This window comes from Protopterus annectens, chromosome 6.part0, assembly GCF_019279795.1.
Source record: "Protopterus annectens isolate FY-2018-M chromosome 6.part0, PAN1.0, whole genome shotgun sequence".
Classification (NCBI taxonomy): domain Eukaryota; kingdom Metazoa; phylum Chordata; order Ceratodontiformes; family Protopteridae; genus Protopterus; species Protopterus annectens.
In genome coordinates, this window is record NC_056737.1 from 40,947,731 (window position 1) to 40,973,624 (window position 25,894).

Genomic DNA, 25,894 nt, shown 5'->3' on the forward strand with positions numbered 1-25,894 from the left:
AAAACCGACGACGAGGCTTCTGCTAGACCGTTCGCCGGTTCTCAGTGAGGCGCTGTCGCAGCCCCTGACGCCCGCTACCTCAGAGCCACAGGCTGCTACCGACTCCCACGTGGAGCCAACTAGGCCTCTGGATACTCAAGGTATTGGACACTTGGAAACTATTCTCTCAGATGGGTCCGGAGGCCCTGAGCAGGCATCGGCTTCTGAGGGTGTTTTCAGACCTACACAGTTATATGTAAAGCCAACCTCAGCTTCAAAGGCAAAGACTAAAGCATCTCTAAAGGCAAAGAAACAAGTACAGCATTCTCCTGGACAGACTTCCATGCCTAAAAAACAGATGCTTAAAATGGCTGAAGACCTAATTACTTTGATTAGGGGTTCCCATCCCCCTCCTGATAAGAGGCATAGGCAAGAGACAGGATATGAATCTTCAGATCAGGTTTCCATTTCCTCTGACTCCTCTTCTGAACAAGGATACTCTATTCCTCACTATGAGGATGCTGATGAATCTATTCCTTCAGCCTCTCCTCCTGAGGATTATTCTTTTGGGGAAACCCTGCATACCATGAGGGAGCATTTTCACTGGGAGAGCCAAGATTACTCAGAATCTAAGAAAAGGCTCAGAGACTTTCTTTTACTACCTCAGCACAGACCTCTTGCTATTCCACCTGTTCTAGACATTGTAGATGATGTATTTTCAGAGCCCGGCCTGTCTCCTGACTCTTTACCTCCTGTACCTGTTAAGCCAGACAGATACTACAGGGTTCCAGATTCTCATAAATTTCTATATAAAAACCCTGTTGCTGACCCAGAAACTATATCTCAGGGTCCCAAAGGGGTCAAGGCTTCCACTGCAAAAAACCCTGTCCCCTCTGATAGGGACTCAAGGGCAATAGACAGATGGGGTAAAAAGTTTACGATTCTGCTACCTTGGCTGTAAGGGCTTTAAATTGTCAGTTTCATATGCTTAAATATCAGCAATACTTAATATCACTGCTAAAACAGAAAATGTTGACGAATTCTGAATGTCCTGAAAACAAGGAAATGCAGGATTTATTGCATGCAGCTGAACAAGTGGGAAAGCATACTTTGCAATGTGGTTTTGATTCACTGGAGGACTCTTGCAGGGCCGTTGTTATGGGTTCTGTCATTAGAAGGCATGCTTGGTTAAAGGAACAGAATCTGCCTGATCATGTTAAAGCAAAATTATTGGATGCTCCATTACAGCATGATACTTTGTTTGGTGTTAAGGCAGAAGAGGTGTTGAAGAAAATGGAGGATAAAGCGAACTCTATGCAGACAGTTAAGGATTTCTTACAGGTACAGCCACCCAGATTTAGCAGGAATTGGCCTTCAAAGAATTGGTCCTTTCCAGTGTCAGACAGGCCACAAAGAGGTAGATACAGACACCCTAGAGGCAGATCCCAGCCCCAAGGCTCATACAGGCCAAAACAATGGGGTGCTTCTACCTCCAAAAGTGGGAAGACAAATCACAGCCCTATAGGAAACAGTCCCAATGACTTTCCTCTGCCAATACCAAGCACTTATCTTTTGGCAGCCCCCTTAAGGGTAAAACTAGCACTTTTTTCACAAAATTGGCACACGATCACCCAGGACAAATGGGTCTTGAATATAGTGTCTCAGGGCTACAGGTTTCACTTTCACACCCTGCCAAAGGCAAAAGGTATGCGAGACCTGCCTTACAATCATTGGGCAGAGGCACAAAAGCAAGTTTCATCCCTCATGGACATGAGGGCCATTCAGTGACTACCACAGCAAGAGCAGGGACAAGGATTTTACTCAAGACTTTTCTTGGTACCCAGAAAGGACAAAGCCTGGAGACCAATACTGGACCTGTCTATTCTAATCACTTTTCTGGACGTTCCAAAATTTAAAATGTTGACTCTGCAGCAGCTTCTGCCCATGCTGGGTAAGAAGGCTTGGCTTGTAACTTTGGATCTAAAAGAGGCATACCTGCATGTCCCAATCAGACAATCTTGCAGAAGATACCTCAGATTCATAGCTGGCTCAATGCACTGCCAATTCCCTGCACTGCCCTTTGGCTTATCTACTGCACCCAGGGTCTTCACAAAATGCCTGGCATCAGTAATTGCTTTTTGCAGACAAAGAGGGATTCAAATATATCCTTACTTGGACGACTGCCTTATTCAAGCAGACAACAAGGACATTCTACTGAAGCATCTGGCATTTTTAAAAAGATTACTAATTTGCCTAGGGTACACAGTAAACGAAAATAAATCAAAACTAGTACCCTCTCAAGAGATAATATTCCTGGGTGCAAGCTTAAATACAACTGCCCAGATGGCTTATCTCACGCCAGACAAACAAAGGCAACTGACTTCTTACTTCGAAATGTTGGCAACAAAGACCCAATTATCTGCAAGAAAAATTCTGCAGGCTTTGGGCTTCATGGCATCCTGCATTCTGATAATTCCATATGCAAGACTGCATATGAGGAAACTACAATGGTATCTGAAAAGTGTTTGGACTCAACATTGCCACAGCCTGGAAACATTAATTACCCTCATTCCCTGCCTGCAACAGGAGTTTCGATGGTGGGCACAGGCCTGTCACCACAACAAGGGACAGACATTCACTTTACCCACAGCCAGGCAGACACTAACAACAGATGCATCAGATTATGCCTGGGGGGCCCACATGGCAGGAAAATGTATTCGGGGCACATGGCCCGCAAGCCAAATGCATCTTCATATCAATCAAAAAGAGATGCTAGCTGTTCAGAATGCCCTGACAGCCTTCAAGGATCTACTTCATCCAGGACAACTGCTGATAAAGACGGACAATACTACAGTCATGTGGTACATAAACAAGCAGGAAGGCACTCATTCCTACCCCCTGTGCAGACAAGCCATGACTTTGTGGAACACAGCATTGACTTATCAAGTACACCTGCAAGCACAATTCCTGCCAGGAAAGACAAATACTCTGGCAGATGAACTAAGCAGAAAACTCATGGATCCTCACGAATGGAAACTAGATCCACAAACAAGGAAATGGGGATGCCCAGACATAGATCTATTTGCCTCCCCTCACAACTGCCAACTACAGAGATTATGCACAAGGACTTATCACAAGCAAGCATGGAAAGTGGATGCTCTATCATTTAGCTGGAAAACCCTTACAGTATATGCCTTTCCTCCACTGCCTCTCCTCCCCAAGGTACTCCTAAAGGTCAGACAAGAGAAGCCAAAAATGATACTGATTGCCCCAGACTGGCCACGCCAGCACTGGTACCCAATCCTAAAGAGCTTGTCTCAAGGCCCAGCCTGGACATTACCTCAAATTCCTCATTTACTGACCCAACAAAACAACCAGATCCTGCACAGCCAACTCAGAACCCTAAATCTGTCTGTATGTGTAACCATTCAGAACACACCTCTCTCTAAAGCAGTTATGGATGTTATTTTGGAGGCCAGGAGGCCCAGCACCAGAAAATCTTATCCAGAAAAATGGAAGAGATTCTGTGCTTGGAACCAGGCATAAGGAATTGACACGCTTGCACCAAATATTCCTCAGGTTTTACAATACCTTACTGAGTTGCTGCACAAAGGCCTATCCTTCTCATCAATTAAGATCCATGCTTCTGCTATTTCAGCTCATTACAATATGGACCCACCTATTTTTTCACATCCACTGCTAAGGCAGTACGTTAGAGGGGCCAAAAAATATAAGACCTCCAAGGAGAGCGCCACTACCTACATGGGACCTCAATTTTGTCTTGGAAAAGCTCCCACCGCCTCCTTTTGAGCCAGCCAGTACAGCTAAGATAAAATTCTTATCATGGAAAACAGCTCTGCTCCTAGCAATAACTTCAGCAAGAAGAGTCTCAGAGTTACAGGCACTAATGGCTGTGGAACCTTTTATAAATTTCCATCCGGACAGGGTTTCTCTGAGGACAAACCCAACATTTATGCCTAAGGTAGTGTCCGGTGTGGCTCTTAACCAAACCATTCATTTGCCTACCTTTTATCCAAACCCACAGAATAAGGGGGAGAGACTTCTGCATTCTTTGGACATACACAGACAGCTACGCTTCTACTTGGACAAAACTAAAGCTTTCAGAAAGACTGAGCAGCTCTTAATTCTAATTTAGGCCCAGCCACCCTACCTCAGCTTTGGGATTCAACCCAAGTGTAATGACTGCAACAGTGAAACACGATGAACATAGTACAGTTGTGTACCTACCATAAATGTAGATGTTCGAGTGTATTCACTGTTGCAGTCCAGGTTACTCTCCCACCATCCCCCCTTTCATTGCAGGGACTTATCTGTACTTCTCTAGTCTATACAACCTATGTGGTGTATTTGCTTGTAGATGAAGGTAATGTTTAGGTTAGTGCATGCATTTTTATTGGCAGAATTTTTAGCCTACCCTTTTGAGGGCACCTGACATCTGGGGCAAGAAAAACTGAAGAAAATGGTGTCGGCTGCATCTTTTATACCCTTGGCGCACTGACGTCAGGGAACAGGCGACAGCAGCTGACGCCAGATCAAGACTTTGGAATTCATGCCGACTGCGGGTAGCCTGCCAGCAGGATAACCCAAGTGTAATGACTGCAACAGTGAATGCACTCAAACATCTACATTTATGGTAGGTACACAACTGTACTTTCCATATGCTAAAATTTCAGCAACATACTCTGGAACTCCTCAAACAAAAAGTGTCTTCCTTTCCTGCTTGTGCAGAATCTAAAGAGTTACAAGAGTTAATGCATTCTGCAAGTCAAGTAATTAAACACACCTTGCACTGTGGTTTTGGCGCCGTAGAAGCTTCTTGCAGGGCAGCATTCACCAGTTCTGTCCTTGCCAGACCATGTTAAATCTAAACTGTTGGATGCACCCTTGCATAAAGACAACTTATTTGGCACTAAGTCAAAGGAGGTCTTAAAAAGATGGAAGAAAAAGCTAAATCTATGCAGACAGTTAAGGATTTCTTACAAGTCCAGCCACCCAGGTTCAGCAGGTATTGCCCCTCCAAGCACTAGTCCTGTTCTGCTCCCACCAGGTCAGTTCAGCCCAGACCCCATGGAAGCAGATCCCCCAGACAACAGCCACAGGGAATGCAGAGATCAAAACAGTGGAATTCCTCCACTTCAAAATCAGGGAGTTCTAAGCCAACCCCTTGTGGTAAAAACTCACAATGACTCTCTTCCCCCACCCTCTCCAACTACCCATCTTCAGTTACCCCTAGGAGGAAAGCTCTCCTTTCATGCAAGCACCTGGGCCACCATTACCAATGACCGCTGGGTCCTCAACATAGTGTCCCAGGGATACAGATTTTCTTTCCACACCCTTCCAACTCCAACAGGGTTCCCAGATCTACCTCCAAACCAGTGGGCAGAGGCGCAAAAGCAAGTCCTTTCCCTGCTCTCTATGAGGGCAGTAGAGCGCGTTCCTTCAGAACAAAAAGGCCTAGGTTTCTACTCCAGAACAGAAAGGCCTAGGTTTCTACTCCAGACGTTTTCTGGTACCCAGAAAAGAGGGCGCCTGACGTCCCATCCTCGATCTATCCATTCTAAACACCTTTCTGGTGATACCACAATTCAAAATGCTTACCCTCCAGCAACTGCTACCCATCCTCTCCAAGGATGCTTGGCTAGCCACCCTAGACCTAAAAGTGGCCTACCTCCACATTCCTCTCAGGGAATCATGCAGAAAATATCTACGTTTCAGGGCAAGATCTCTGCACTTCCGTTTGGCTTATCTACTGCTCCCAGAGTTTTCACAAAATGTCTGGCTCTGGCCATTGCCTTTTGCAGACAAAGGAATATCCAAAGTTACCCATACTTAGACGACTGCCTAATTCAAGCAGACAGTCAGGAAAAGCTGCTCAAACACCTGGCCTTTGTAAAGTCTCTACTGACCTCCATAGGGTACACAATCAACGAAAAGAAATCCAAACAAATACCCACCCAAAGGATTATATTCCTGGGAGCAATCCTGGACACAGTATCCCAGATGGCATTCCTTACAACAGAGAAGCAAACTTACCTGACAGCCTGCTTCTCTCAACTAGCCAACAGACCCCAGTTATCTGCAAGGAAAATCCTGAAAGCTCTGGGGTTCATGGCATCTTGCTTTCTACTCATTCCATATGCCAGAATGCATATGAGGAAACTTCAATGGTACCTAAAAAGCCTTTGGTGTCAACACTCTGGAGACCTGGAAACTCTTAAACCCATGCCATACTACCTTGCCTCAGAAAAGATTTTCTTTGGTGGACAGCAGCATGCTCCCACAACAAGGGACTACCCTTCTCACCACCCACCGCCACCCAGACCCTCACCATAGATGCATCAGACTATGGCTGGGGTGCACACCCGGACGGCAGGTGCATACAGGGCCAATGGAGCCCACAGCAAATCCATCTGCACATCAAACAAAAAGAGATGTTAGCTGTCCAGCACGCATTGACATCTTTCAAGCCCCTTCTCTCCCCAGGGGCTCTCCTGATCAAAACAGACACCGCCACTGTGATGTGGCATATCAACAAGCAGGGAGGGACTCACTCCTACCCTCTATGCAGGCTGGCCATGACCCTTTGGCACACAGCCTCTGCCATGCAACTTCACCTGTTAGCACAATTCCTGCCAGGTTCTCTAAACTCTCTGGCAGACCACTTAATCAGAAATCGTCTGGACCCACACGAGTGGCAGCTAGACAAAAGAACCTTCACCCTAATAACTCAGAAATGGGGCACTCCAGAGGTCGACCTCTTTGGCTCCCATACCAACCATCAACTCAGCAAGTGCTGCACCAGGGAGCATCACTGCATGGCTTGGAAAGTGGATGCCATGTCCTTCCCCAGGGTCAATCTATTGATCTATGCCTTTCCTCCACTACCTCTCATCCCCAGGGTACTGGTCAGAATAAGGGAGGAAAAACCAAGGACAGTTCTTATTGCTCCAGACTGGCCTCGCCAGCACTGGTACCCACTGCTGCGCAGCCTGTCCCCTCTGCCACCGTGGCATCTCACTTAGACTCCAACCCTCCTGACCCAGAGGGAAGGAGAATTCATGCATCCCCAATTGCCGACCCTCAGTTTGGCAACTTGGCTTATTCTCTAACCACTGATCAATCTGCCATCCTCAGTAAACAGGTTGTAAATGTTATACTTGAGGCCATGCGCCCTAGCACTAGAAAGTCTTATGCTGACAAATGGAAAAGGTTCTGCACCTGGATTCAGGCTAAGGGAGCCGATACGGCACAGTCCTCCCTCCCTCTCATCCTGGATTACTTAGCTTACCTGCTACACAGTGGTCTCACTTTGCTATCTCTGCTCATTTCCCCACTGAGCAGCCCCTTTTCTCATACCCTCTGACCAAATAATTCCTAATAGGGGCTAGCAACTTGAGGCCACCCAGAACACCACCTACCCCAGCTAGGGACCTTAACTTTGTGTTGGAAAAGCTCACCCTGCCCCCTTCGAACCAGCATCTTCAGCATAGTTAAAATTTCTTTCCTGCAAGACAGTTTTCCTTTTGGCCATCACTTCAGCCAGAAGAGTCTCCGAGCTACAAGCACTCATGACTGTGGAGCCCTTCATCATTTTCCATGCTGATAGGGTTTCCCTCAGGACTAACCCATCCTTCATGCCCAAAATGGTGTCCAGTGTGGCTCTCAATGAATCCATTCATTTGCCCACCTTTGTCCGTAACCCACAGAACAAGGAGGAAAGGATCCTGCACTCTCTAGATGTGCACAGACAGCTCAGATTCTATCTAGACAGGACTAAATCTTTCATAAAGTCTGATCAATTGCTGATTATCTTTGCTGCAGGGGCAGAGGGCAAAGCCATCTCCAAACAAACAATTTCCAAATGGATAGCACACTGCATCCATTTCTCTTACAAGCAACACAGAAAGCCTCCCCCTAAGGTGGTTAGGATCCCTCCACCAGAGCAGCCTCCACCTATGCAGCTTTCCTCAGAGGAGTCCACACCAGGGACATCCTGGAGGCTGCCACCTGGACATCTGTTCACACTTTTACCAAGCATTACTACCTGCCTATCTTCTCCAAGTTCAGGGCAGGGTTTGCCTCTGCTGTCTTGCAGGGCATCCTAGCCAGCCTCTAGTCTCCTTGACTGCCTCCACCCTTTTCCTCAGCTTTGGGAATCATCCCAAATGTGATGACTGCAACAGTGAAACACAAAGAACATAGTACAGTTGTGTACACTTACCATAAATGTAGATGTTCGAGTGTATTCACTGTTGCAGTCCTGGTTTCCCCCCCTCCACCCCCCTCTTCTTTCTTCTCTCTCCTTACAAAGGGACATTTTGGTGTTTACTTTCTACTTGTGGGGTTCTTCCACCATATCCTGACTTCCACTTGGGGCTCCTGACAGGGCATGAAAAACTGATGTAATGACATTGGCTGCCTTACTTTATACTACTGATGACCTGACGTCCATCCTGAAGCGACAGCAACCAACGCAAAAATACTAAGCCTCTTGTACTCAGGCCGAGGGCTACCCTGGCAGGGATAACCCAAATGTGATGACTGCAACAGTGAATACACTCGAACATCTACATTTATGGTAAGTGTACACAACTGTACTTTTCTCCTGCTCCTTAGCACCCTCAGAGTGAATGGCAGAATTTCATTCCAGGTCTGTTTAATACCCTTATGACATTGAAGCCTACTCGAGGAGTTTCTGTTCCAGCTTACCCTTGGTCACTTCTCCTCTTAAGAGGTCTAGGGATCAAGATTCCTCAGAGGAGGAAGAATCCCTTGCTTTTTCTTCCCAGGTTCCTTCTCCCTTACACTGTGGTTCTAAGGAAAATGAGTCCACTAGTCCTGACTCTCCTTTTGAGGAGATTTCTTTTAGGGACACAATTTCCAGAATGATGGAATTTTTCAAATGGGATTATGCTAAAGTGTCTGAAGTTCAGAAGAGGTATTACTAGCTTCTGCAGATGGGGACTGTCCTAGACCTTCTGCTGTTTCTTCTGTTCTGGCTGCCTTGTTGGATGCCTTTTCTACTGTATCTCAGGCTCCTGATTCCCAGCCCCTGCTCTCAAAAAAAAAAAAAAATGATAGATTTTATAAGCAGGTCTGAAGATGCAGTTGTAAATAGACTGTGAAAGCCCTCACCATGTTTTATTGCTTTTATTGTTTTATGGTGAATTAAAGTTTTTTACAGCACTCCACCCATGGTATACTCTTTCTGTTTTGGAATTTACTTGGGTTTTATAAGGTGCCTGATAATTGCAAGTTTCTCTGTAAGCACCCATCTGCTGACCGTTCTGTGGTATCTGTGGTATTTGGCAAGTCATCAAAGGTACTGTTGCTCCCTAGGCTAGTGAAAGTGGATAAGGTACACATTCTAAACCTAGAGTACTTGATAATAGTTTTCAGTCTTACTCACAAACACTGGCTAATCTACAGTGTATGTATTGTACCTGTGTACTATGTATGTATTCTACCTATGTTCCAAGTTTCAGCTGTACACCATAAATCTAGTAATTACTTTTATTTTTAAATTAATATTTTTTTGTTTGTTCTCTCCACTGTAATTGTTTATGTGCTGCATACCACTGTAAAAACATGTCTTTTGTAATTTGTGTGTATACTGATCATGTCTAAATAACTAAATGTATCTGTAATTTTTCTCTGTGGTGCTTTTCTCCCCGGGCCTCAGCTGAAAAAGGGCCTTTTTGGCTAAGTCAGACACCCCCGGTTAACAAATGTAAAATAAATAAAATAAATACTGCCTTCTACAAAGTTGCTTCTTTCTGATAAAGACAGCAGAACTGTGGAAAGACTGGGTAAGAAGGTATATACCTCTGCTACCCTTGCTTTTAGGGCTGTCAATTATCAGACCCATATGAGAAGATATATTTTAGCTTTTCTTTCTCAGGCCTGTAAGGTTATTTCTGACCTTCCTAATTTTGAGGGAAAGACTTTTGCTCAAGTGGCTCCCCGTTCTATTAAATGCAGTTCTGATGCAGCAGATGTTTCTTTTAGGGCTGAGGAGATATTTCTGGCTTTGGCTTCAAACTTTTCCTGATGATATTAAGGCTAAGTTGATGGATGCTCCTTTGGATAACAAGTATTTGTTTGGTGCTGTCCCTACAGGAAAAGCGTAAAACATGTTGTTTCTTCTCTACCTAAACTGCAAAGGAATTGCACTAATAAAGCAGCCGTTGTTTGTAGACAGTCTTGCCCTCCTCCCAATGGTAAGAATGGTGATAGAAGAGCTCCTCCTGCTGAAGCTACTCAGACTCCTTTGGCTCAGAAATCTACTTTACCTGGCAAATCAGGTGCTGTCTGACTATCCTGTTCTTCTCAGCCACATTCCTCTTTCTCATCATCTTTCCCTGTCCCTTCCTGTTCAGTTAAAGATTATTCAAGATTCTTGGGTTCTCTCCTTTATTCGCCTAGGGTACTACATGGTCTGGAAATCTCTTCCTCATTTTGTGGGCAGTCCTCAGCCCCCTTGGGAAGAATTAGTCTTTTTTTCCAGAGATGCTTCAAGGTCTTTCAGGAAACTATTTAGGAAGTTCCAGTTTCTCAAAGGAGGAATGATCTTGGTTCCCAGGAAAGAAGGCACTTGGAAACCCATTCTGGATCTCTCTCACCTAAGTACCTTTCTGAAGGTCCCTTCCTTTTGGATGTTGTCTATTCAGACTTTGTTTCCAATGCTGCTTCCTCAGGCTTTTCTAGTTTCTCTGGACCTCAAAGATGCTTATCTTCATATCCATATTGCTCCCCTTTTCAGGAAGTTTTTACATTTCTCTGTTGCTTCTTGGGATTTTCAGATGTTCATCGTGTTTCACTGCTGTAGTTATTACACTTGGGTTATCCTGCCGTCATGCGGTCCCGCAGTCGGCCAGAGTTCCAAAGTCTTGGTCCGGTGTCGGTTGCTGTCGCGTCTTCCCTGACATCAGTGCGCCAGGGGTATATAAGATGCACCCAACGCCATTTTCTTCAGTCTTTCTTGCCACGCGGTGCCTGAAGCAAAAGCAGTTCGCAAGTGCCGGTCGGCCGACTCCTGAGATTTTCAATTTCGAATTTCAGAACCGAAGTCTTCAATAAAGCTAAGTACCCCATTGGGGAAACTTTTTCTTGCCTCAGACCGATGTCAGTAAAAGTTAATAATTGTATTTCTTGTGGGAAGCAAATACCTCATAAGGATTTTCATTCTTACTGTATTCCATGCCTAGGCCCACACCACGACTTCACTAGTTGTCGGTTTTGTGCTAGATTTAACAAACGCACTATTAAACGTCAGTTTGATTTTGCACGCCATTATTTTGGCCGAAGGTTCAATTATACCATGCCGTCGGAACAACCGACGACCGGAATACACAAAAAACGCAGAGACAAGGATAAGGACAGGCAACTGAGGTCCAAAACCGACGACAAAGCCTCTTCCAGGCCAGTCGCCGGTTCGCCGGTGCTCAGTGAGGTGCTTTCGCAGCCCCTGACTCCCGCTGCCTCAGAGCCACAGGCCGCCTCTGACTCCCACGTGGAGACATCTAGGCCTCTGGAAACTCAAGGTATTGGGCTTACAGAAAATATTCCCTCAGATGGGTCCGGAGCCGCTGAGCAGGCATCGACTTCTGAGGGTGTCTTCAGACCTTCACAGCTTACTATCAAAATAACAGCCAAGTCAAAAACTCCATTAAAGACAAAGAAACAAGTACAACATTCTCCTGGACAGGCTTCCATGCCTAAGAAACAGATGCTCAAAATGGCCGAAGACCTAATTACTCTGATTAGGGGTTCCCATCCCCCTCCTGATAAAAGGCCTAGGCAGGAAACAGACTATGATTCCTCTGACCAGGTTTCCATTTCCTCTGATTCCTCTTCAGACCAGGGATACTCTGTACCCCCCCCTATGAGAACTCTGATGCTGAAGAATCAATCCCTTCAGCCTCTCCTCCTGAGGATTACTCTTTTGGGGAAACGTTACATACCATGAGGGGGCATTTCCATTGGGAGAGCCAGGATTATTCAGAATCCAAGAAAAGGCTCAGAGATTTTCTGTTATTGCCTCAGCACAGGCTCCTGGCTATTCCGCCTGTGCTAGATGTTGTGGATGATGTGTTCTCTGAATCTAGTTTAACCCCTGATTCTTTGCCCCCAGCTCTAGTCAAGCTAGACAGGTAATACAGAGTCCCTGACTCTCACAAATTTCTTTATAAAAACCCTGCTGCAGACCCAGAAACGATTTCCAAGGGCCCCAAAGGGGTAAAGGCTTCCACTGCAAAGAATCCAGTTCCCTCTGACAGGGATTCCAGAGCATTGGATAGGTGGGGGAAGAAAGTGTACACTTCTGCAACACTAGCAATAAGGGCCTTAAATTGCCAGTTCCACATGCTTAAATACCAACAATATTTAATGTCTTTGCTAAAACAGAAAATGCCTACAAGCTTAGAAGGTCCTGATCATAAGGAAATGCAGGACTTATTGCATGCAGCTGAACAAGTGGGAAAACATACTCTGCAATGTGATTTTGATTCATTAGAGGCGTCTTGTAGAGCCGCAGTTACAGGATCTGTGATAAGAAGGCATGATTGGTTAAAAGAACAAAGTTTACCTGATCATGTTAAGGCAAAATTATTGGATGCTCCTTTACAGCATATCATCTTGTTTGGTGTTAAGGCTGAAGAGGTATTAAAGAAAATGGAGGATAAAGCAAAATCTATGCAGACAGTAAAGGATTTCTTACAGGTACAGCCTGCTAGATTTAGCAGAAGTTGGCCTTCTAAAAATTGGTCCTTTCCAGTGTCAGACAGACCACAAAGAGGCAGATACAGACGCCCAAGAGGCAGATCTCAGCCCCAAGGTTCTTACAGACCTCGACAGTGGGGGTGCTTCAACCCAAAAAGGAGGCGAAGACAAGTCACAACCATTCAGGAAACAGTCCCAATGGCTTCCCCTTTCAAATGCCAAGCTCTCACCTTTTGGCAGCTCCCTTAGGGGGGAAACTAGCACTTTTTCAACAAAATTGGCATATAATCACCCAAGACAAATGGGTACTGAATATTGTGTCTCAAGGTTACAGGTTCCATTTTCACACTCTACCAAGGCCAAAAGGAATGCCAGACCTGCCTCAAAATCAATGGGCAGAGGCACAAAAGCAAATTACAGCTCTCATGGACATGAGAGCTATTCAAAAAGTGCCAGAACAGGAACAAGGGCAAGGATTTTATTCAAGACTTTTCTTGGTCCCCAGAAAAGACAAAGCTTGGAGACCCATACTGGACCTATCTATTCTGAACACCTACCTGGATATACCAAGATTCAAAATGTTGACACTACAGCAACTTCTTCCCATGCTGGGCAAGAAGGCTTGGCTTGTTACTTTGGACCTCAAAGAGGCATACCTGCATGTCCCAATCAGACAAAATTGCAGAAGATACCTCAGATTCATAGCTGGCACAAAGCATTACCAATTTTCTGCACTGCCCTTTGGATTATCTACTGCGCCCAGGGTCTTCACAAAGTGCCTGGCACCAGTAATTACATTTTGCAGACAAAAAGGAATTCAAATATATCCTTACTTGGACGACTGCCTTATTCAAGCAGAGAACAAGGACAGTCTACTACAACATCTGGCATTTGTAAAAAGATTACTAATGGGCCTAGGTTACACAATAAACGAAAAGAAGTCAAAACTAGTGCCCTCACAACAGATAATATTCCTGGTTGCAAGCTTAAATACAACTGCCCAGATGGCTTATCTCACGCCAGACAAGCAAAGGCAACTGACTCAGTATTTTCATTTGATGGCAACAAAGATCCAACTCCCTGCAAGAAAAATTCTGCAGGCCTTGGGATTCATGGCATCTTGCATACTACTAATACCATATGCCAGACTGCATATGAGGAAGTTACAATGGTATCTGAAAAGTGTATGGACTCAACACTGCCACAGTTTGGAAGCAATAATACCACTCATTCCCTGCCTTCAACAGGAGTTTCAATGGTGGGCACAGGCATGTCACCACAACAAGGGACAGCCTTTCACTATACCCACAGCCAGGCAGACAGTAACAACAGATGCATTGGATTACACCTGGGGAGCACACATGCCAGGACAATGTATCCAGGGCAAGTGGACCGCAGACCAAATGCATCTCCACATCAATCAAAAAGAGATGCTGGCTGTACAAAATGCCCTGACAGCTTTCAGGGACCTTCTGCATCCAGGACAGTTGCTACTAAAGACAGACAACACCACAGTTATGTGGTACATAAACAAGCAAGGGGGCACACATTCCTACCCCCTATGCAGACAAGCCATGACTTTGTGCAACACAGCACTGACCTATCAAGTTCATCTGCAAGCACAATTCTTGCCAGGAAAGAAAAATACTCTGGCAGACGACTTAAGCAGAAGCATCATGGATCCTCACGAGTGGAAATTAAATCCACAAGTATTCAGCATGATAACTCAGAAATGGGGGTGCCCAGACATAGATCTCTTTGCCTCCCCTCTGAACTACCAACTACAGAAATTCTGCACAAGGACTTACCACACACAAGCATGGAAAGTGGACGCTCTGTCATTCAGTTGGAAAACACTAAAAGTTTATGCCTTTCCACCACTGCCTCTCCTTGCAAAGGTACTCCTAAAAGCCAGACTAGAGAGGCCACAAATGATTGTGATTGCTCCGGACTGGCCACGCCAGCACTGGTACCCAATATTAAAGAACATAGCTCAAGGCCCACCATGGATTTTACCTCAAATACCTCATCTTCTGACTCAGCAAAACAATCAGATCCTGCACAGCCAGCTCAAAACCTTAAATCTGGCTGCATGGCAGATTACTTAACCAAACAGTCAACACTCCTCTCTAAAGCTGTTATGAATGTCATTTTGGAGGCCAGGAGGCCCAGCACCAGAAAATCTTATTCAGAAAAGTGGAAAAGATTCTGCGCCTGGAACCAGACTCAGGGTCTAGACCCTCTTGTTCCAAATCTCCCTCAGATATTACAATACTTAACTGAGATGCTGGACAAAGGCCTATCCTTCTCATCTATTAAGATACACGCCTCTGCCATTTCAGCTCATTACAACACGGATCCTCCTATTTATTCTCATCCATTACTAAGACAATACCTCAGAGGGGCTAAAAACATAAGACCGCCCCGGAGAGCACCAACTTGGGACCTCAACTTTGTCTTGGAGAAACTAACTTTACCACCTTTTGAGCCAGCCAATTCAGCAGAATTAAAATTTTTGTCACGGAAAACTGCTCTACTTCTGGCAATAACTTCAGCACGCAGAGTCTCAGAATTACAGGCACTAATGGCAGTGGAACCTTTCATCATTTTTCATCAAGACAGGGTTTCCTTAAGAACAAACCCTACATTTATGCCAAAGGAGGTATCCAGTGTGGCTCTTAACCAAACTATTCACTTGCCAACTTTTTATCCAAATCCCCAGAATAAAGGGGAGAGACTTCTGCACACATTGGACATACACAGGCAGTTATGCTTCTACTTGGACAAAACAAAAGCTTTCAGGAAAACTGAGCAACTGTTTGTATCATATGCTGCAGGATCACAGGGAAAGACTATCTCAAAGCAACCTATTTCAAAGTGGATAGGTCACTGTATCCGTTTCTGCTACACACAGCATGGAAAAACTGTGCCTAACAATATTAGGCCACATTCCACCAGGGCAACAGCCACTTCAGCAGCAGCCTTTTGTTAGAGGAGTACCAACCAAGGATATTTGGAAGCTGCAACCTGGAGTTCAGTGCACACCTTTACCAAGGATCACCACTTGCCTCTTTATTCTAAATCCAGAGCTGGCTTTGCCACTGCAGTTCTGCGGGCCTCATAGCCACTCCAAATCCTCTATAGACCCAGCCATCCAACCTCAGCTTTGGGATTCAACCCAAGTGTAATGACTGCAGCAGTGAAACACGATGAACATAGTACAGTTTTGTACCTACCATAAATGTTCCAGTGTATTCACTGCTGCAATCCAGGTTACCCTCCCTCCATCCCCTCTTTCTTAGCTGGGACTTATCTATACCTTTCTATCCTATGCAACCTGTGTGGTGTATTTGCTTGTAATTGAAGGTATTGTTTTTATTTCTTATGTATGTTTTAGTAGCAATATGTATTGCCTATGTATTTTGGGGCACCTGACATCTGGGGCAAGAAAAACTGAAGAAAATGGCATCAGCTGCATCTTATATACCCCTGGCGCACTGACGTCAGGGAAGAAGCGACAGCAACCGACGCCGGACGAAGACTTTGGAACTCTGGCCGACTGCGGGACCGCCTGACGGCAGGATAACCCAAGTGTAATGACTGCAGCAGTGAATACACTCGAACATCTACATTTATGGTAGGTACAAAACTGTACTTTCTCTACTTTGTCCTTTGGCCTCTCTACTGCCCCAAGGGTATTCACCATGTCTCACTCCTATGATTGCTTTTTGCAGGCTAAGGAGTTTACTGGTCTTTCCCTACCTAGACGTACCTTTTTCAGGCCTCCTCGCTAGAGATTCTACTGCAACATCTTCACTTTGCCATTTCTCTCCTGCAAAGTGTGTACATTTCCAAAAGTCCTGCCTGACTTCTTCACATTATCATGTGTTTCTAGGTTTCAGGATCCAAACTGTTCTAATGCTGGCATCCCTGCCTCCTCCCAAGGCCTTAATTCTCATTGTCCTCTTTCAATCCCTTCTTCCTCTGACCTCTATCACAGCAGGAGAATTTCTGAGAGCTCTCTTTTTCATGGCCTTCACTATTCCTATGATTCCTCTAGCCAAACTCCACATGATAAAGCTTCATTGGTTTCTAAAGTCAGTTTGGCTTCAGCACACACATCCTCTTGATTTCATAGTCCCTCTTCTTCCATGCCTCAAGCTGGTGTTTCAGTGGTGGCTTCTGCAGTTGTCAATTGATCCAGGGCTTCCCTTCAAACTTCTCTCCCCTTTCAGGAGCTGTTCACAGATGCTTCAGACATGGGATGAGGAGCTTCCTTTGGCTCTCTAAAAGTGCAGGGCCTCTTGTCACCTTAACAAAAGAAAGACCACATCAGTATCAAAGAGATGAGAGCTCTTCTGTTGGTCTTCACATATTCCATCCTCTCTTCACTTCAGGGCTCCTCAAGATGCTTAGTACCACAGTGATGTTGTATGTCAACAAGCAAGGGGGGACAAGATCTTATCTCCTGTACAGTTTAGCATTTCTAGTGTGGGAGCTAGCTGTCCAGTATCAAGTGGCACTTCAAGCAGTTTACCTTCCCTCAGGTCAGAACATTGTGGTATACTCTCTTAGTAGGTTCATATCAAAATCTCATGAGTGGATGCTTCACAGGGATGTGTTTCTGTACATTGTCCACCAGTGGGGTACTCCTCAAGTAGATTTATTCTGGTCCCCCTCTGAACAGACAACTTCCTCTGTTTTGTGCGAGAGCCCCATGTCCTCTAGTCTGGAAGGTGGAAGGAGGATGTTTCTTTATGCTTTCCCTCGCCTTCCTCTCATTCCAAAAGTCCTGCTCAAGATAAAGCAAAATTTTGCTGGTGACTCTCTTTTGGCTCAGACAGTGTTGGTTCCCTCATCTTCTGCATTTAGCCAAGACCAGTCATCAGAAGTTACCTCACAGGGTGGACCTACTCACACAAGACAAGGGATCTGTCATCCATCCACACTCTTCAACTGACAGTGTGAATGGTAGGATTTTGATTCCACATAGACACCTATTTTCCGGAGGACATGCTTAGGAACCTGCTGGAGGCAGAAATCCTACTTATCCAAATGGAAGAGATTTTCTGTTTGGTGTCTTTCTCGTAACCTGGATTCACTTTCTGTGGATGTTCCTTTGGTTCTCTTTTATCTGCTTAATGCTGGGTTGGCATACTCTCTTGTCAGCTATTTCTGTTTGTCTGCTTTTAGTTCCTCCTTTAGCTTCTAATTTTGAAGCTAAAAACCTTCATATTAGACCACCCAGGAAGCTTGTCCTTCCTTCCTGAGATCTTAATTTTTTATTAGAGAAATTGATCCAGGCTCCTTTTGAGCCTGCGTCTTCGTCTTCCTTTTAGCATTATTCTTGGAAGACTGTTGTTCTTTTGGTTCTGCCAGATGGGTGTCTGAGCTTTAAGCACTTATAGCTTGTCCTCTTTTTTAGTTTTCCATAGGGACAGGGTGTCTCTTTATACTAATCCTTCTTTTATGCTCAAAGTGGTGATAATCCTTCTTTTATGCCCAAAGTGGTGAACGAGTTGTCTCTTAATCAGTCTATTCATCTGCTCACTTTTTTCCATTCTCAGCAATATGCTAGTGAGAAGGTATTGCACTCTTTAGATGTGCATAGACAACTCTTATTTTATTTGGATAAGACCAAAACTTTCCGCAAATCTGATCAGCTTTTTGTTTCCTTTCATCCTAGATCTTTAGGATTGACTGTTTCCAAGCAAACTGTTTCTTCTTGGATATCTAAAGCCATTTCTTTTTGCTATTCTTTTCATGACAAGAGCCTTCCTTCTTTTGTTAAGGCTGATTCTACAAGGGTTGTGGCTTCTTATGGTGCTTTTTTCAAGGGTTTAAATACTAACTCTATTCTTGAGGCAGTTACCTGTATTTCTATGCATACGTTTACCAAGCACTATAAATTGGATATGATATCCGGGGCTGGAGCTGGTTTTGGGAGGGCCATCCTTCATGGGCTCCTAGAGGGTTCTGCTGGTCCTTCCTCCCACCTCTCTCCTTCATGAGCTTTTGCACTGTCCCTATTGTAATGAATACTGCAACAGTGTATTGTAATGAATACTGCAACAGTGAAATGGGAGAAGAAAGTGCAGTTGTGTGAAATCTTACCAGAATTATGATGTCCCTCTCTACACTGTTGCAGAATTCACTCCGTCCCTCCTCCCCTGGTTCTTTTCCCTTCTGGATGTGCTTGTTACCTCTCTATTCCTTGGACTAGTGTGAGGCTCTCAGTTCTGGGGATGGTACATCCGGACATCACCTTTATGCCCTGTGCTGTACGCAGGGAGCATACATGTGATTTACGGCATACCCTTAGCAACCTAAAGGCTTTGATATACTGTCTGGACATTAGGCCACCCTTGGAAGGGATCCCTATTGTAAGGCATACTGCTACAGTGAAGAGAAGGGCATCTACCATTATGGTAATGTCTTGCCCAACTGTACTTTCTTTAGGAAGGATGATTTATCAAAATTATAAAAAGAAAAGTACCAAAGACAGACTTGAGCAGTCCCTGGGGATAAGGAGGTAAGACATAATTTTTTTTGCTATTTCTAATCCTGAAAGACTGTTTGGACAGGTAGATGTGAAACCACTTGATAGTATGATGGGTCAAAGTTAATTGCATGCAAGATGTTTAATAGTAGTAATTTAGTACATCAGATGCCTTTGTTAGTAGCTAGAACACCTGTCAACAGACAATCTCTTGTAGTAAGTACAGGGTCAGTAAAGGAGAAGAGAACAGTCATAGGTACTTACTAAAGTGTTGATCTTAAGAATCCTAGCTTTACATTCCCATGGTACATGCTAACCCTTATATTTTATAGGTTCATAGGTGTATAATGGGCTAATGACCATTGGGGCCTTTATAAGCCTAACCATGCTATCCAAATGCATCCCATGAGTTATTGTGCCTTAGATGTTAGGTTTAAGGAGTATATGTTAGTTAAGGCATAACTTAACAGCTGCCTTTAGCAGTCAGAGACATAGGTTTCAGACCCGGGGCGAATTTCCAATCTACCATGCATTTGTCCAGGTTGCACCTGAATAGGATTAGGGAAGGGCTTTGCTTCACGTGGATGGGAAGCCTGTTCCAGAAAATATGGATTCTCTGAGGAGCATACCTATCCCTCCAACTTGTCCTATTTGTCACAAGCAAAGTTTAAATCCTTGGAAGTAGAAGTTCAGGTGCTGTTTGTTTTGTGGATATGCAAACGGTCTATCAGTGCACGATCTAAGGATGCCTTGTATGCCAAGAATAAATCACCTCTCAGCAGTCTGTATGAAATAGAGAATAATGATGGGACTTTGAAGTGATCTGCGTAGGACATTGTGCTTAATATCGTGTATTCTTTTTTTGAGGAACCTCTTTTGATGTTCCAGTTGTTGCTTATACCTGAACAAGTACATACAGAAAGGGGCATATTATACTCAATGATGGGTCTGATGATGTCTGAGTACAGTGATGTGATGAATTTCTGGGACCTATATGCCATTCGTTTAACAAGTTGAGTGATATAGAATGATTTTATTACAACATTATAGTCATATTGGTCAAAAGCCAGATTAATATCTTCATGAGTCCCTAAATCCCTGACTGATATGCCCACTATTACATTGTTTTTATCAGTGAGGTAGCTTCTTTTGGGTGCTTGACTTTCCAGAAGTTACTGTTATGCATTTCTTGGCATTGAATTTTAAGCCATGGCTTTGACGCTAGTTATTTGTCTGTATTGGACCTTCATGTAAGATGTTAGTATCTTTGGGATTTCTGTGATTGCTGTTAGCTTGCAATCATCTGCAAACTTGGTAAGCCAGAAGCCCTTGACATTGACTATGACTTCTGAAAAACAGATGCTTAAAGATGAGCGGACCCAGCATAGAGCCCAGGGGCCTGCACTGGTGACCAGTCTGTTTGTGGAGGTGGTCTCTCTGGCTGTCCAATGAGTTATATAGGGGTTTATGCCTAATTCTGTGAGTTTGTTTACAATACCTGAATGGGGTATTGTATCAAATTCCATAGCTTGGTCAAGGGTAGGCAGTATTCACTGTTTTGCCCTCATTCATTGCCTTGGTGACCTTCTCAAAGAAGTCCACCAGTTTCATTAGGCATGACCTGCCTTTGACGGCTTGGGTCCAGTGTCTGAAGGTTTCCTATGTTATTGTTAATCATTTCAAAGATAATTTTTTCCCTGACTTTGCATATGAGAGCAGTCAGATTAATGGGTCTGTAGTTCTTGGGATCCATTGTAGGTCCACCCTTGTGCAGAGGGATGACAGTTGCCGTCTTCTATTCACATGTCAGGAAAGCCTGTGCAGTGGCTGTAGTTGAGTAGTGGCCCAAGAGGCCATGATAGGTCATATTTCAGGCTATTTAGAAGACACCCTGTGATATTATTGGGGCACATCAAAGCTGTATTATTGGCCTTTGAGAGTGCATCTAAGACCTGCTCCCTACTGATAGTTGAAGGGATTGTTAGATGATATTTTCTTGGTGAGGGTGTAGCTGGGGGATAAGAAGGGAGTAAAGTTGAAGCTAAAGGGAGTTGAGCTTCTCATTTAGATTTCTGGCATTAAGCAGTAACATCTTTAGATTTCCTTGGATAGGTTTTTGTTTTGTTGGAAGGTTTGTCAGTTTGGCATATTGTCAGCCAGAAGATTTGCTATATCTTTCAGTTCCATGAACATGGCTCCATCTACCAACAGTTCAGCATATTCTTGTGTGCTGCTTGGCCTGAGATGCTATCTTTACCTCAGAAATTGCTTTGTTGGACTTAATTAGTCCCCTTAGTTGTATATTTTATTTGATGAGAGTTTTTCTCTTTTTTTGGTGCGACACTTAACTAATTTCAGTGATGACTTTTTTCTTTTGTTGTACAAACTGTTTACTTTTGGATTTCATTAGAATGTTTTGTTTTTTAAGTTAGTTTTGGGCTTGTTTCTGGTAGGCACAGCCATCTCTATGCAGTCATTGACATGGGTTGTACAGAGCTTCTGTGAATAACTCCGCATAGGCTGTTGTGTTATCTGGGTTTGAAGGGGTGTGAATTCTTGACAAGTTATCACTTAATAAAAGGTAGCTTGCCTTGGAGAAGTTTCTAACTGTTACAGGGTTTGCCAGAGTTACAGAATTAGTTCTTATTTAGAAGGAGACTGCTTTGTGTTCTGATCTTGCCAGAGAGAGCACGACACTGGGAAAGATGCAGGATTCTCCTGTACTTGTCAGTATCAGGTCCACTATATGTACCTGTAGTAGATTTATGCACCAACTTGTCAAGGGTGTTTATATTTACAAAATCTAGGACTCTGCACCTTTAAATCTGAGGTAATGTAGGATTCCAGGTTTACAGAGGAACAATTAAAATCCCCCTTGAGTACAGTATTTGGTTGACTGGTGACTCCAGTAGGTTTAAGTATGAACTACTGGTTTCATGGAACATAGAAGGTGACCTATACCTTGCTTGGATATGGTATGGAACTTTGTCTATGGTAATCTGGATATGTGGAGGTGCTCCAGTGCATCACCCTGTTTAAACAACCAAGCGATGTGCTTGTTATTGATGTAAATTGAGGTACCTCCACCTTTAGTCCCTGTCTTTGCAGTTACTGGTTTAAATGTGTGCAAGGCACTGATGCCCGCCACTGCTGGGGGTACTCTCTGTGGCTTTAAAGCATGTCTCAGTAATTGCACAGATGTCTGCATTTTCTAAAGTGAATGGAGCTTCTTGTTTAGATTCCTGGCATTGAACAGTAACATATTTAGATTTTTGTTGGTAGATTTTGCTGTGTTGGAATGGTTTATCAGAAAGGAAGTACCTAAAAAGGCTCTATGGGGAGAGCAATGTTTTAGCCAGTATTCAAAACCTAGAGGGGGCAGGTGCAGACCATCCTTGGCAAAGCAACATGGTCTGTTAACCATGACCTCCCATGCTGACATACTGTATCCCCTTAGAATGACACTAAAAACTAAGTGAATTATCAAAGTCAGTCATCCTCTGTTCATATTTTGGCATCTTCCTTGGTGAAGGTAGAATGCTGCTCAATTCTAGTTATATACCAGCCTCTGATACACACAGTCCAAGAGCTTAGTAATGTGTCTTTCATATTACTTAAGGGGGGGGGTACCTCTCAGGTCGTTCACACCTACACAGACTTTTACTGAATCATACTAGTAGCTGTGGTGCAGTGATTTGAGTGTGCGGGTAACTTCATGTATCCTGGTCCCTGAATGGCAGCTGACCATTATTTTCTCCTTATTCAGCCTTGTGAGTGTGGCATCATTATGTCGTACAATGGAGTCCCCTATGACTAGTGTCCTGAGTAGTGTAGTGGCTTGACTTATGGGCTTGGTAGTCATGGTTCCACTAGGTGTAGCTGTATATGCAGTGCTAGGTTTTGTTTACAAATAACCCAGAGACAAGCAGAACAAAGATATGTTGGGACATTTTCTAGTTGCCCCTATCCATGAGGGCATGGGTGCTAACTTGGAGGTGAATTTCAGTTTCCCATCCATTTGTCCAAATTGCATTTTAATAGAGTAAAAGAACTAAAAGAAGCGAGGTGATGTTAGATGCCTTTACAAGGTCTGCACATGTGGTATGTGCTGAATTGCCCTCATCCATTGCTTCAGTGTCTTTCTTAAAGAAGTCAACCAGGTTAAGTAGGCCTGATCTGCCCTTGCTGAATAAGAAAGCCTTGGAGCATGGGTTTGTAGCTTACCAGTGTTATGTCCTTATTTTTTAATTCCATAGTGATTCTTTCCATTATCTTACAAATAAGACTCGTCAGTCTTATGGATCGGTAATTACATGGGTATTTTGATGCTCCACCTTGTGCAAGTGGGTAACGTCTTCAGTCTGTGTACTTCTGCCTTTTGTGAACCTGCATTAGTGGATGGACAGCTTATGCTGTTTGTATAGGCACTTAGCTGCATACTGGTAGGTGAGAATGTAGTCCAATGCAATGGATGGGATAGTCTCATTAGGTGGAATGCGTGTAACCAGTATCTCTTTCTGTAGTGAGAGAAGGCAGTGTTGACAAAATGTGAGATTGAAAAAGTGACATATTTGTTAAGTTATGCTGTTCCGAAAGCAGTAGGTAGAGACAGTCACTGTCAGGGCATCAGTTGAGACATTCATTTTAGGTGTGGGAGTTGGGCTTAATAGGTCATAGCAAGATTGTGATTAGTTGTACTTGGTCATGTTTGGTTCATTTCCGAAGTCTTTTGTTTACTTTGCGTTTTGTAGGTTTCAGACTACTTGCTGTTAAAAAATGTGGCTTTTTAAGATGCACTATGTGATTATTTGACCCGAAAATATTAAAACCTTTGGAAGATCACTAGCCATAACAGCAAGAGTCCCAAAATCATAAAACTTTTTTTGCAGCCACAACATTGAACTAATATTTATATAGGAGTACTACAAATGAACTAAGCAGCATAAGATCAACAGTAAAAATATCTAAACTATAAAGTATCTCAACTCAAAAACATCTAAACCCAAAATATTGACAAAATCTAACCATATTCAAAAACAGTGTTTTGCAGGGAGACAATCCCCCTGCACCCCTACACTTTTTGCAAACTATGTATGACAAATTCGAGGTTGCACAAAACTTTGGAAAAGGCATTAACTTTGATTTTGACAGGTCACCTTAAAGGAAAACTTAGATGGTTGAAATGTAAGCTTTATTCATCTGATCTTGCGGAGTCTGAGCTCCTTGTTGACCTTCAGGACAGAACCCAGGAATCAAGTTTATGAATTTATGCACCTCCAATCCTTTTAGTTCAGCATTCTGAGCATCAATCATTCAAGTCTGCAGTGAAAAACAGTAGGGATACCAGCTTTTTGATCCTGTATAGATTTATTTTTTTGCTTGGTTTCTGAGCTCGGTATACTGTTGGTGGACATCAATGAAATGTGTGTGCTTCTAGAAAAACTGGGCAGTTTCCCCTTTGTTTGAGTAGTCTCAAGAGTTTTGATCATCTACGGTCCAGAAGTATTTGTTCTAGAGGTTTAAGTGGATGTTTATTGTAATGGAGCAAACTGAATCAGGAGTTGTTGTTTGGAAAAATATGTCCAGTTAATGGATATTAGGTCATTATTGAAGGCATAGATGTCAGCAGATCTTTTCCTGATAATATAGAGAGCTGACAGTAGTTTTGGTGTTTTGCTAGGTCAGGCAAATGTAATAGAGCAGTGGTTTGGAAGGCCATGGGAAGTTAATGTTAACTGAGAAGGAGGTTCATAGGTTCACACTAGGCTATCTGCCCTAGGGCATTTATAAGCCTAGCCAGCGTGTGTTTGGCTTTCGCCACCTATTTTAAATTAATTTTGCTATGCCCTTTTTCGAGGTTAGTATACTGTGCCTCTGTCTAACAGTGACACAGAAGTGATACCCGGGGTAAACCTACGATCTCCCATCCACTCATCAAGATTCCTCTTGAAGAGAGTCAGTGAGGGACTCTGCCTAACCTGGACTGGGATTTTATTCCAGAGTGAAGGGAGCCTCCGGGTTATGAATCTGTCCCTCCAGCATGTCCTATTTATTTCAGTGCTGAGGTTCAAGTCTCTCGAGCGCGTAGCTCGATGGGATTTGGATTTTCTGAGGTGCAGCATGTCCATTAATTCCGGGTTGGACATGGCTTTATACATCAGGCACAGATCGCCTCTGAGCAGGCGGTATGCCACTGAGTAGAGCTGGAGTTTCTTTAACCGGGCAGCATATGGCATCTGTTTGAGCCCTTTGATCCTCTTGGTGAGGTACTTTGGGGTCTTTCCAGTTGCTGCAGGTATCTGGTAAGGTACATCCCAAAAGGGGCATTGTACTCAATTATGGGCCTGATGAGGGATGAGTAAAGAGGCATGATGACCTCCCCTGATCTAGATGTGAATCCCTTCATGATTAGGTGGGCTATATAAAATGTTTTTCTAACCACTTTGGCCATGTGGTTGTCAAATGAGAGATTGCTATCAACTTTGGTCCCCAGGTCCCTAATGACTTCTTCTGTACTTAATGGATTATCACCTATGTGGTAATTTGTGGGCACTTTGTTTTTGCCAAAGGGGATGACTATACACTTTTTGGCGTTTAGCTTGAGGCCATGGCTCTGGCACCAGTTGTCTGTTTCTATGAGGCCCTTTTGGAGGATGCTTGTGTCGGCTGGAGAGT

The 25,894-nt window shown here is 43.9% G+C and overlaps 1 protein-coding gene across 3 annotated transcripts in view; it reads left to right on the forward strand.

Annotated features, from left to right (window-relative positions):
- EIF2AK4 (eukaryotic translation initiation factor 2 alpha kinase 4) overlaps positions 1-25,894 on the forward strand; it is a 3,701,979-nt gene that overhangs the window by 3,429,943 nt on the left and 246,142 nt on the right. The window lies entirely within an intron of this gene.